Source organism: Crinia signifera, chromosome 3, assembly GCF_055691185.1.
Source record: "Crinia signifera chromosome 3, ASM5569118v1, whole genome shotgun sequence".
NCBI lineage: Eukaryota > Metazoa > Chordata > Amphibia > Anura > Myobatrachidae > Crinia > Crinia signifera.
This window is the reverse complement of record NC_139219.1, coordinates 285,391,792-285,403,971: the sequence shown is the minus strand read 5'-3', so window position 1 is coordinate 285,403,971 and position 12,180 is coordinate 285,391,792. Positions and strand designations below refer to the sequence as shown.

The following is a 12,180-nucleotide window of genomic DNA, read 5'->3' as shown; positions in this document are numbered from 1 at the left end:
GATGTGGACACTGATACTGAGGATCACATGTCTCAAGCCAGAGTAGATAACTTAATTAAATTGATACGGCTCACTTTCAATATTAAGGAGCCGGATACTCAGGCCACTGCAGAGGGCGTACATACTGAACCAATGTTCAAACGCAAAAAGAAAGATAGTGCTTTTTTCCCTCAATCAAAGCAGTTGGATGATCTGTTTGAAGAAGCCTGGAAGCATCCAAACAGGAAATTTCTTGTGTCTAAGCGGATTTCATCTTTTTATCCCCTCCCAGATAGCCACAAGAAATGGGATGATCCCCCTCAGGTGGACGCTCATGTCACCAGGTTAATTAAGGCAACGGCCCTGCCCATACCTGATGTAACATCCTTGAAAGATCCAGTTGATAAAAAGCTGGATCAGTTTCTCAAGTCCATATACGTTAATGCAGGGGCAGCAGTTAGACCTAGCTATTCGGCAGCCTGGACAGCCAGAGCTATAGCGCACTGGGCAGATGCACTCCTGGAGGGCCTTCAGTCGGGAACTAAAAGATCTGAGTTGTTGTCTTTTGTGGACAATATTAGAGAGGCTAGTTCCTACCTAAGTGAGGGTGTGTTGGATGCGGGAATATTTGCATCAAAAATTTCTGCAGTATCTGTGGCCGCACGCAGAGCCCTCTGGCTCAGATCTTGGAAAGCCGATAACGATTCCAAGAAAGCTTTGGAAGCCCTACCTTTTACAGGGGGCATTCTCTTTGGAGCGGAATTGGACAAGATTGTCACTTCCATTGCAGCCTCAAAGTCTGCTTTTTTGCCCACAGGGACCTCCAAACCAAGGCAACAGGCCTTTCGGTTTTTTCGTCCCTCCAGGGGCAGATCACATTATACAGGATCTTGGCCAACTAGGTCACAACAGCCCTCACAAAAGACGCAGAAGTCCAAGCCCAAACAGGGTTGGGCAGCTCGTCGCCAGGCCCCAAAACAGGCTGAAAAGCCAGCGGCCTGACGCCGGGCACACCAAGAAAGTGCCATGGGTGGGGGGCCGTCTTCTGGAGTTTGCGGAGACCTGGTCAGGTTCCACATCGGACTCCTGGGTGTTGGATCTAATATCGCGAGGGTATGCTCTAACTTTTTGCTCCAGACCCCCAACACAATTCTTTACAACGGGCCTCCCACAAGACCCGCTCAAGGCAGTAGCCCTCGAGACTGCAGTCTCAACTCTGTTGGAACAGAAGGTGATCATACCTGTTCCACATTCCCAAAGGGGGACAGGTTTCTATTCGAATCTGTTCCTGGTCAGCAAACCAGATGGGTCCTTCCGTCCGATATTGAATCTCAAGAGACTCAATGCGTTCCTGCGGGTACCAAAATTCAGGATGGAGTCCTTGAGCTCCATTCTAAGCACCCTAGAACCAGGAGATCTGATGACCTCACTGGACATACAAGATGCATATTTGCATATTCCAATCAAGCAGGAGCATCAGAGATTTCTCAGATTTGCGATATTGGATCGCCACTTTCAGTTTCGTGCTCTCCCGTTCGGGCTCTCAACAGCCCCCCGGGTGTTTACGAAAGTCATGGCGGTAATGGCGGCTCGTCTGCACCTCGAAGGCATTCGAATTCTCCCTTACCTGGACGACTTACTAATAGTAGCACAATCACAGGAGGAAATCCAGAACCACCTACAGATTGCTCTGGACATGCTCCAATCCCACGGGTGGATAATCAACTGGAAGAAATCCAGCTTGACTCCCTCATCCACCATGATACATCTGGGAGCACTAATAGATACAGATGCCCAGAGAGTTTTTCTTCCCAAGAAGAAAATACAGGACATTCACTCACAAATCCAGGCGTTTCTGTCTCAAGGCAGAGTGTCAGTGCATCTCTGCATGACACTAATGGGAAAACTGGTACCCACGTTTCCGATGCTGGAATTTGGGCAGTTCCACTCCCGAACACTCCAGCTGGCCCTGTTGTCTCGCTGGAACCGATCACACACGGATTTGAAAAGACAGTTCCTCACCATATCAAACATGGTCAGACAGTCCCTACAGTGGTGGCTGCTGTCGGACAATCTGAGGGAAGGAAAATCCTTCGCAAGCCACAATTACATCATTGTGACAACAGATGCCAGCCTGATAGGCTGGGGAGCTGTGACCCTAGACCAGTCATTCCAGGGCCGGTGGTCACAAAAGGAAACAAAGTTACCAATAAATGTGCTGGAACTAAGGGCCATCTCCCGGACGTTCGAACAGTCAGGAACCCTTCTTCACGGAAGACCAGTCAGAATACAATCAGACAACGCGACGGCAGTCGCGTACGTGAACCATCAAGGGGGGACCCGGAGCCGAGCAGCCATGCGGGAAGTGACCCAGATCCTGCTGTGGGCAGAGAAATTCCTACTCACCTTGTCGGCAGTATACATTCCAGGAGTGTTGAACTGGGAGGCGGACTTCCTGAGTCGGCAGACGATCCACTCAGGGGAATGGTCCCTCCATCCAGAAGTGTTCTCAATCCTGACAAGCCAGTGGGGAATGCCACAGGTCGACCTTATGGCCTCAAAACACAACAAAAAACTCCCCCTGTACGGAGCCAGAACAAGGGACCCACAGGCATGTCTGGTAGACGCACTATCAGCACCCTGGCCGTTTCAAAGGGTGTTCGCATTTCCGCCAATTCCTCTAATCTCCCGGCTACTTCGACGCCTCAAGAGAGAGAGGGTGACCATGATCCTAGTGGCCCCGAATTGGCCGAGACGATCATGGTACCCAGACCTACTACAGATGGCCAAGGCACCACCGTTCCCCTTGCCCCTCCGACCAGACCTCCTGTCACAAGGACCGTGCCTACACCCCGACTTAGCCAGACTGGCTTTGACGGGGTGGCTATTGAAGAGTCGATCCTGAGCAGGAGAGGTTTTCCTCCTACAGTCATTAAGACGCTGCTGGCGGCAAGAAAGCCATCGTCAGCTAGGGTGTACCACAGAGTCTGGCAAAGGTATTTCCTTTGGTGTGAACCCAGGAGGTTCAACCCAAGGCTATACAGGTTGGATAGGGTCCTAGGATTTTTACAATCAGGCCTGGACATGGGGTTGAGCCATTCATCCTTGAAGGTTCAAGTGTCGGCTCTCTCTGTCCTTTTCCAGAGGAAGATCGCTACTTCATCTACAATCCATACATTTCTGCAGGGAGCTCTTCACCTACAACCTCCCATACGTCCACCAGCAAACCCATGGGATCTTACTTTGGTGCTAAAGAGTTTGATGAAGGCCCCATTCGAACCCTTGGAATCAGTTTCTCTTTCATGGCTTACTCTGAAGACTATTTTCTTGCTAGCCATTGCCTCGGCGCGCAGAGTATCAGATTTAGGGGCCCTCTCCTGTAAGGCCCCACTGCTCATCTTTCATGAAGATAGAGCAGTTCTCAGAACTAGACTGGACTACCTCCCAAAGGTTGTATCCCGATTTCATATAAATCAGGAAATAGTAGTGCCAGTTTATAGTACAACCACAGATTCGCAGGATAACGAGGTTTCCTTGGACGTTGTTCGAGCCCTAAAAATTTATGTGACCAGAACAGAACAGATAAGAAAGTCTGATTCTCTCTTTGTTCTCTTTGATGCCCGGAAGCTGGGTTGGCCTGCTTCAAAATGCACATTGGCTAGGTGGCTAAGGTCTACCATAAGGCAAGCGTACTTGTTGGCGGGGCGACCAGTACCGCATTCGATAAGGGCGCATTCCACCAGGTCTGTGGGGGCATCGTGGGCCCTGAGGGCAGGGGTCTCGGCGGAGAGCATCTGCAGGGCAGCCACGTGGTCTTCGGCTCACACGTTCATCAAATTCTATCGATTCGACACCTTCGCCTCGGCCGATGCGGCCTTTGGCAGGGGTGCCCTCAGTGCAGCTCGGGAGCGGTCCCACCCTTAGGGACACAGCTTTAGGACGTCCCACACCCCAGCATCCACCACTGGCCGTAAGAAAAAAGGGGATTTTTGGTTCTTACCTGTAAAATCCTTTTTTCAGAGGCCAAGGTGGATGCTGGGCGCCCGCCCTACCGCTCCAAATCTTGCAGTTACTTAGTTATAGTTCACATTTTAGTGTTCTGTTGATTGAATGTTCAAAAAGTTGAATGGTTCCCCTCTCCTATACCTGTTCCTCGGCTTGTTAAAGTTAAAAACTGGTCTCTGAGGACAGGAAGGGGTATTAGGGGGGCGGAGCCTGGGGCTGCACTAGCCACAAGAAGTTTCTACTCCTTGGTGCCCGGACCTCCAGCCCGGAATACCCCACACCCCAGCATCCACCTTGGCCTCTGAAAAAAGGATTTTACAGGTAAGAACCAAAAATCCCCTTTTTTTTTCGGATTTTCAATTTTAATACATTTTTCTAAGGAACACAGTAGATTTTACTAGAGAAATGTGACTAAAAATTGATTCCCCCAATTCTTTGGTTTTCATAAATATCCTATATGTGGCCCTAGTGTGCACGGTGACCAAACCACCGGCTTCATAATAGAAGGAGCACCTACTTGATTTTGGAGCCTCCTTTTTATGAGATTATTTTTTAGGCACCATGTAGGTTTCTAGGCACCATAAGATGCTAAAAGTTAGGAACCCCCCCACAAGTGACCCCATTTTGCAAACTACACCCCTCAGGGAATTCATCTAGGGGTATAGTGTACATTTCAAACCCCCAGGGGTTTCACCAATTGTGGTACAACTGGGCAGTGAAAATGAAAAAAAATAATTTTTCATTTTCACAGCTCAGTTGTATCAAAATTGGTGAAACCCCGGGGGGTTTGAAATGTACTCTATACCCCTAGATGAATTCCCTGAGGGGTGTAGTTTGCAAAATGGGGTCACTTGTGGGGGGGTTCCACTGTATGGGTGTTTCGGGGGTCATTCAACCAGAATCTGTGCTGCAAAATCCAAAAATCACTCCTTCCCTTCTGAGTCCTGCCATGCACCCAACTGGTATTTTTTGGTCACATGTGAGGCATTGCCGTACCCGGGAGAAATTGGGGCACAGATTTTGGGGTGCTTTGTCTCCTTCATTCCTTGTGAAAATGAAAAATTTTGAGCCAGATCTGCATTTTTGTGTAAAAAAATTTATTTTTTTACACAAAAATGCAGTTCTGGCTCAAAATTTTTAATTTTCACAAGGAATGAAGGAGACAAAGCACCCCAAAATCTGTGCCCCAATTTCTCCCGGGTACGGCAATGCCTCACATGTGACCAAAAAATACCAGTTGGGTGCATGGCAGGACTCAGAAGGGAAGGAGTGATTTTTGGTGGTGGAATGAATGGCGGGTGCTATGTCGCATTAGCAAGACCCCCGAAGCACCAATACAGTGGAACCCCCCCACAAGTGACCCCATTTTGGTCACCAGCTTTGGGAGGGGGGCTGGCGCTGCGGCTGGCGGGGGGGTGGGAGGGGTGCTGGCGCTGCGGCAGCCGGGTGGGTGGGAGGGAGGGGGGCTGCCGGGTGGGAGGGGGGGGGGGGCTGGCGATCGTAGGTGATCGGTGCGGTATACGCACACACACACACACACACACACACACACACACACACACACACACACACACACATATATATATATATATATATATATATATATATATATATATATATATATATATATGTGTGTATATATATATATATATATATATATATACATATATATACATATATATACACACACATATATATATATATATATATATATATATGTGTGTGTGTGTATATATATATATATATATATATATATATATATATATATATATATATATATATATATATATATATATATATATATATATATATATATACACATTTGCACATTTTTTTTTATTTTATTTTATTTTTTAACTTTTCCAGCAGCAGCATGATGCTGCTGCTGCTGCTGCTGCTGCTGCGGGGGGGAGGGGGGAGGAGGGGAGCGCAGCGTGCGCTCCGGACGTAGCGGTGGAGCCGCTGGAGCTGCTGCTGCTGCCGGGTGAGTGCCCGGCGGGTGGGAGGGGGGTGCTGCCGCTCGGTGGTGATCGGTGCTGCACCGATCACCACCGATCCCTGTGTTACCGAGCGGCTTAGCCGCCGGTAACACAGGAAACGCTGTGAATGGCTGTTCAGATTTGAACAGCCAATCACAGCGATCGCCGACCGGGGGGGGCACCCCTGCCCCCCCTGGGCGACGAGGGGGGATGTCTGCTGTCAGGGACAGCAGACATCACCTAACTGTCACTGCGTCTCTAGACGCAGTGACAGTTTGAAGTCATGACGTACATGTACGTCAAATGTCGGGAAGTACTTCCCGACCATGACGTACATGTACGTCAAATGTCGGGAAGGGGTTAAAACATGGTTTATTAAGGTTTCTAACACAGTATAAATATAACAAGCAGAATATTTTTTTTCCAATTAAAACCTGGTCATGGGCATCCCGCTGTGCTGCCTAGACCAGTGCCCCCCTCCTCCCTGCCCCTCTTCTGGGTGCAGGGAGGAGGAGGCGGAGCCCAGCAGCCCTTGCAGACATGAGCAGGAGGCTGCTGGGCAGGAGGGGGGAGCCGCCGGGGACTCTCTCACACCCCGCCTGCTGCTTAGCAAAGTGCAGCTGTTACCGCAAGAGCTGCCCTTGGCGATACTAATCACATATGTTAGTACATATATTATTAGTATGATTGCGATGTGTGGCAGGATGTATCGCTTGGTACATCCCGCCCGTTGGGAGTATATGCTGATTTTAAAACCAGGCCCCTTTAGTTAACATGGGTAAAAAAAGGGTGCCTGAGGCTATTCGATTCCAGGCCCATTCACCTGAACCTTTTTTAATAAGCAGCAACACTGGAAAAGGTCATGGTTTTGTGACTGATCCGTTCTCCTGGGCAAATAAAATAGGTCAATTACAGATGGTAATTGAATTCCATCCTAAATCTAAAGGCCCCCATAAACTGCGGTGACTTCGCCCTTTGGAGAAGTCGCACGCAGTGCTCCCTTGAACTGCCCGAGAAGATCGCATGTGGTCCTTTTGCGATATGTGATATATCGCATCCAATCCCAACCAAGCCGGCCCGGCAATCCGAGAGAGGGTCCGGTGCAATGCCCACAGGAACTGCACATTGCATTGCTGTCAGTCACCTGCAATTTGGGTTCTTTTCCTGTAATTAATTGCAGGTGTGGGGGCCATAAAAGAGGCAAATATCCCATACAGCGCCTTGTAATGTATGGTATCTCTCCCAGTATATTGGTCTATGCAGGTCTGCTCTTAAAATGTAGAAAAAAAAAAAAGATTTCCCTTTAAAAAAAAAAAAAAAAAGCTTTATGTATTAAACTTACCTGAAGTGGTGGTTGTCACTAAAAATGGTGGAAGTACAGTGGGGTGAAATCATTTTCACATTTCAATTAATTGACCGCCACAGAACTGCGATGCTGGCAATATGTTTATTAATTGCTTCCCCCACTTCGATGGTGGTTTATCTTAAAATTACTTTATAAAGATTATCAAATTTAACTATAAAAAATTTAAAATATAATCCCTTAAGAATGTAAATCCTCATGAGCAGGGCCCTATTATTATTATTGTTATTATTATTTTTATTATTATTATTATTATTATTATTTCTCATCATCTATATTTGTCTGTGCCGTTGGGTGCATTTATATATGCAGTATCCGTTTTTACCAGTAGGAGGCACAATGGTGTCAGAACTGGTGTACTCTGGAGACAGCTGAGCAGCACTTAGGACTGGTCCATCTATTTTAGACATATTTTATAATGGTAAAACATATTAGGCCATTGTTTTCATCTTTAGGCCCAAAACATTTGTATTATCCACTTTAATTGATACGGTGTACACATTCCTCGTGACGGAGAGATTCTGATACAGGTTGAGTATCCCGTATCCAAAATGCTCAGGACCAGGAGAATTTTGGATAACGGATTATTCCGTATTTCGGAATATTTTAATATTTCAATTATGTATTTTGAAGTATCTTGCATGTATGCTGTATAAACACATAAAATGTACACAAATATATTTTATTACCACATAAAATACACACAAATATATTTTATTTGTTCAAAAAACAAGGTTTCAAAACATGAAACAAAATTTTGTACTATCTCAGATATTGAATTTGAATGCCAAGCAATCATTTTCTTGCACATATATAGTGCCAGTTACATATCATGTCCTCAGTAGGGCTGTTACAAATGTCCCCAGTGAGTTTTTAGCAAAAAAAAAAAAATTTTCTCACTTTCTGGAATGTATGGTTTTCGGAATAATTCGGATAACGGATACTCGGATACGGGATACTCAACCTGTAATGGTGTGTGTATAAAAGAGTACATCTTGTATTATCCATGTAATGAATTGTATAGAAATTGTGGGGCTTATGCATTAATAATTGTGGCTTGGCTTTTGAAGTCTGTATCGTAAGGGATTCATTTTGAATGAAAATATCCCTAGTATGTTCTAAAGTAAACTTTTAAGGAGGACTGCGGTCCCACTAGCCGCTATCCCTGCGAGTTCCACCGCTGGCATTTTAGAGGAGACTTTCCCAGTTGTGAAAGACACCATGGTGGGGATCTGATACAGCCAGATAGAGGCCTCTCCTGCAAGATTGCCTCCATAGGCATATAATGGCTGTATCGTTGGAGGGTGGTGTATACCAGCAGGGCAACGATCAAAAAGCTTTGCCTTTTAGAGTGGGGTACAGATTGTGGTCCCCATTGATAGTAATAGAGCCTGCCATCTGCAGCAGTAGCCTTTTGCAGGAGATTTGCACTAGTCTGTTAGACTTGGTACATAGCTGTGTTAGATCATAATGATGCCAAAATGTAAGTTTCTGCATAATTCTGAAAAACTGGCTTATGAATTGGCCCCTGTGTTTTTAAGAGTGAGAGAGTGGCTGCTATAGACATGAACACAACCTTTCAGATTTATAATTACATTTATAATTACATTACAGATGTAATAACAGACAGACTACGCATTATCCTGCTTGAAATGAAAGGACGTGTGCTTACTCAGAAGCCGCTCTCCTTATCTATCGAGGATCTCCCCAGATAAGCACCATTCTGAACACCCACAAGTACGCACTGTACTGTGGCTCCTATTATAACTGAGTTGCGTCCTAATGTGTTATTATAAGTACCTACTAGTGGCCAGCTCGGCAAAATGAGGGCACAACATAATATTAGCAGCGGCGGTTGTGCGTGCCTTAATGGGGCAACACTTGTACCCCTTTCACATTGCAGCTAATTACCGGGTACAAGCCGGTTTCTTGCCTGTGCGACCTGGTAATTAGTGCAATGTGTAAGGGGTTACCGGTTACAGCTAACTGGTAGCAACACGGCAATATGAACTGGGTAAAAAGCAGAGGTCTTACCGGTTCATTGCCGTGTTGCTGTGCAGTGTGAACAGGTTAAACGGGTCAATTGACACTATGGAGGAGGCAGTGCTTGGAGCAGCGCCAGTGAACCGGCAATATTGGCGGTTCACAGTGGCGATGTGAACAGACCGCACATGCAGGTTCGCATCGGGACTGAACTGTTTCAAAGTCCTGGTGTGATCCTGCATTTGCCACCTGAAAGCAGTATCCGATTGCTCGGTCAGATGCCGTCTAGTTATCGCTGGCATGCAAAACACTTGGAAACCCCCCCCCCCTATAGAGGTGAGGGGCCCATATAGGGTTGGTTGATCTGAATTATATTGTGTTTGTTATTTTTTGTACACTTGTATTTTTGCGGTATAGAAATAGAATAGTTTGGAATAACTTTGTCCAAATTTTTTCTTTTTTTTTGCAATTCAAACAGTCTGGTTTAAATGGCTCAAATTATTCAAAAATGGTCAAAAAATGGTCTACAGTGAATGTTAATGTACTTACTTTAAAGTGGCTCACCATTGGCTCTGCTACTAGCGCTTGGACTGTTGAGCCTGACTAGACGTTGGACCTGAAAAGGTTAATATAACACACTTTGGGGCAGATGTATTAAGCCTGGTAAAGTGATAAAGTGGAAAGTGAATAACGCTCTAGCCAATCAGCTGTTCTTTGAAAAATGACAGTTAGCAGTTGATTGGCTGATGAATTCCACTTTACCAGGCCACTATGAGGATCAGTGCATGATGGTTTGGTGGTGGTAATGGGAAGGCGGAGGTGGGTGGGTTGGGTACGGGGGGTAGCGGGGTGTATGTGAATGCACAGTTGTATTCATGTATGTATAGGACCGTAATACACACAGTGCGTGGACATAACCTTTCCCTGAAAAGAGGACATTTGTGCGATTACCCATCTTTTACTCTGCCGGGAAAATGTTTGCCGATTTGTCAGATTGGCCACTTTGTGTCATGAACAGAAGGGGTTAAGTCAGGCTGTTGTTAAACGTTAGAAAAGTAAAGTGAAATTTCTGTTTGTGAGAAAGCGTTCGGAATGTCTGACTGCACATGTGAAAATAATTCCTCTAACAAACCCGCTGAGCAGGAGAGACACAGGGTAACATTACCCGCGGTATTCTGGCAACTATTGCATGATAAGCAAACAGCTTAATTGTTTTTTGCGGGGCCAGACGGCTGTGGCAGTATTTTCTTTAACAGTATTAGGGACCCGATTGGGAATTATTTGTTCCCAAGTCTTAAAACGCACACCCTTTAAGAGGGGGATTAAAGCAGCCAAATAGTTAGTAAACCAAAATGACCCTAAGACGGGCACTTCCAGGCAGAGCCCTTAATTAGGGGTACATGTCTTTCCTTGGCCTCAGCCAGTGGCTTACTTGTGACTCCAACAGTAACTGGTGACAGGACTACGTCTTGCAGCTTTCTCCTAGAGGCGTTCCCATGTATGTTGGTTTAAGCCCCAAAATTGTTCCTCCCACTATGTATAGGCAGTGAGTCAACTGTAAAGGTGCATGCATACGGTGAGGTCGATTTTTGACTCTGTGACTTCCTTTTGAATTCTCTGGAGCCAAGAACCATACAATATTGACTATATTTACTTGAGATTCTGACACTTAGACTATACTAGAATACTAGACGGTATACAATATAGACAAATTGGTCTTGCATGCGCTGTCTATATTGCCTTGTGATGCTGATCCCACAGGGGCGCACAGTAACATTGCACGCTGTATACAGACTGTGCCATTTGTGCAAATTGTTCTTCCGATTTTGAATATAGAGTCAAAATCAGATGCTCAAATCGCACCGTGTGTATGCACCTTAATACCTAGCAGCAGAGTATTGGGGTCCTTTTTTGATTGTTAAGCTGGGTACACACAACACAGTTTGTTGTGCATTGATGCCACCTGCAACCTCTTTGCAGGAGCATTGTGTAGTGTGTACATTATCGTTTGATGATTTGTGTGGTCTCATCTGCTGCACATAGCATGTGGTACAATTACATTAAGCATGTAACAATTGTTACATTGATCCGTTGCGAGGTCTTCAAAGTGCGTACCAGGCTTTAGGGGGTATTCAATCCCGTCCGCTATTTCCGCCATCGGAAATAGCTACACTGGCCTTTTCAACGCTGCCATTACCGACAGCAATGAATGTAGTTTCCGCCAAAACAGATCCGAGTTTAAGTCGGATCTGTTTGGTTGAAAACGGCCGCGGATTGTCGAATTCAGACATTTTCTTTTAATCCGCTGCCGTTTTCGCTGATTTGCAGACTTTCCAACAGTCGGTACATTGACTGTTGAGTCACTGTCGGAATGTTCCAACAGTCGGAATAGCAGATTGAATACCCCCCAAAGACTGGACACCAGCCCTAGTTAGCAGCTTCTGATTGGCTGATTGCTGCTGATGTATATGCGGGTGTATTTTAGTAAGATTTGATTCCTATTTGTTTATGTATACTGAAAGGGAGTGTTCTACCTGTTCTATTTAAGAGCGGGTGTTTTTATTGTTTTTTTTTTCTGTGTATTTTATTCTAGTAGGAAACGTCTGTTTTGATAGCAAAACAGAACATATACAAAACTGTGTGTAATCTTATGTCTTCCTTATATCTGCTCATGCATTTACTGGTGCGGATGTACACACATATTCCGCAGCTACATGTAAGCAATTAGTTACCTTTTTTTAAAAAAATTTTTTATATGAGGGCATTTATTCTTGCAGATTTGGATGCTAAATTAAACTGTCTTCACTAATGCTTTCTACATGAATACCTGTGAATGCTGACAATGCTGTGGATACTCATTTCAAATGAGAT

The 12,180-nt window shown here is 45.5% G+C and overlaps 1 protein-coding gene across 1 annotated transcript in view; it reads left to right on the top strand.

Annotated features, from left to right (window-relative positions):
* Positions 1-12,180, top strand: part of TFDP2 (transcription factor Dp-2) — a 76,846-nt gene that overhangs the window by 33,203 nt on the left and 31,463 nt on the right. The gene's annotated exons all lie outside the window — the stretch shown is intronic.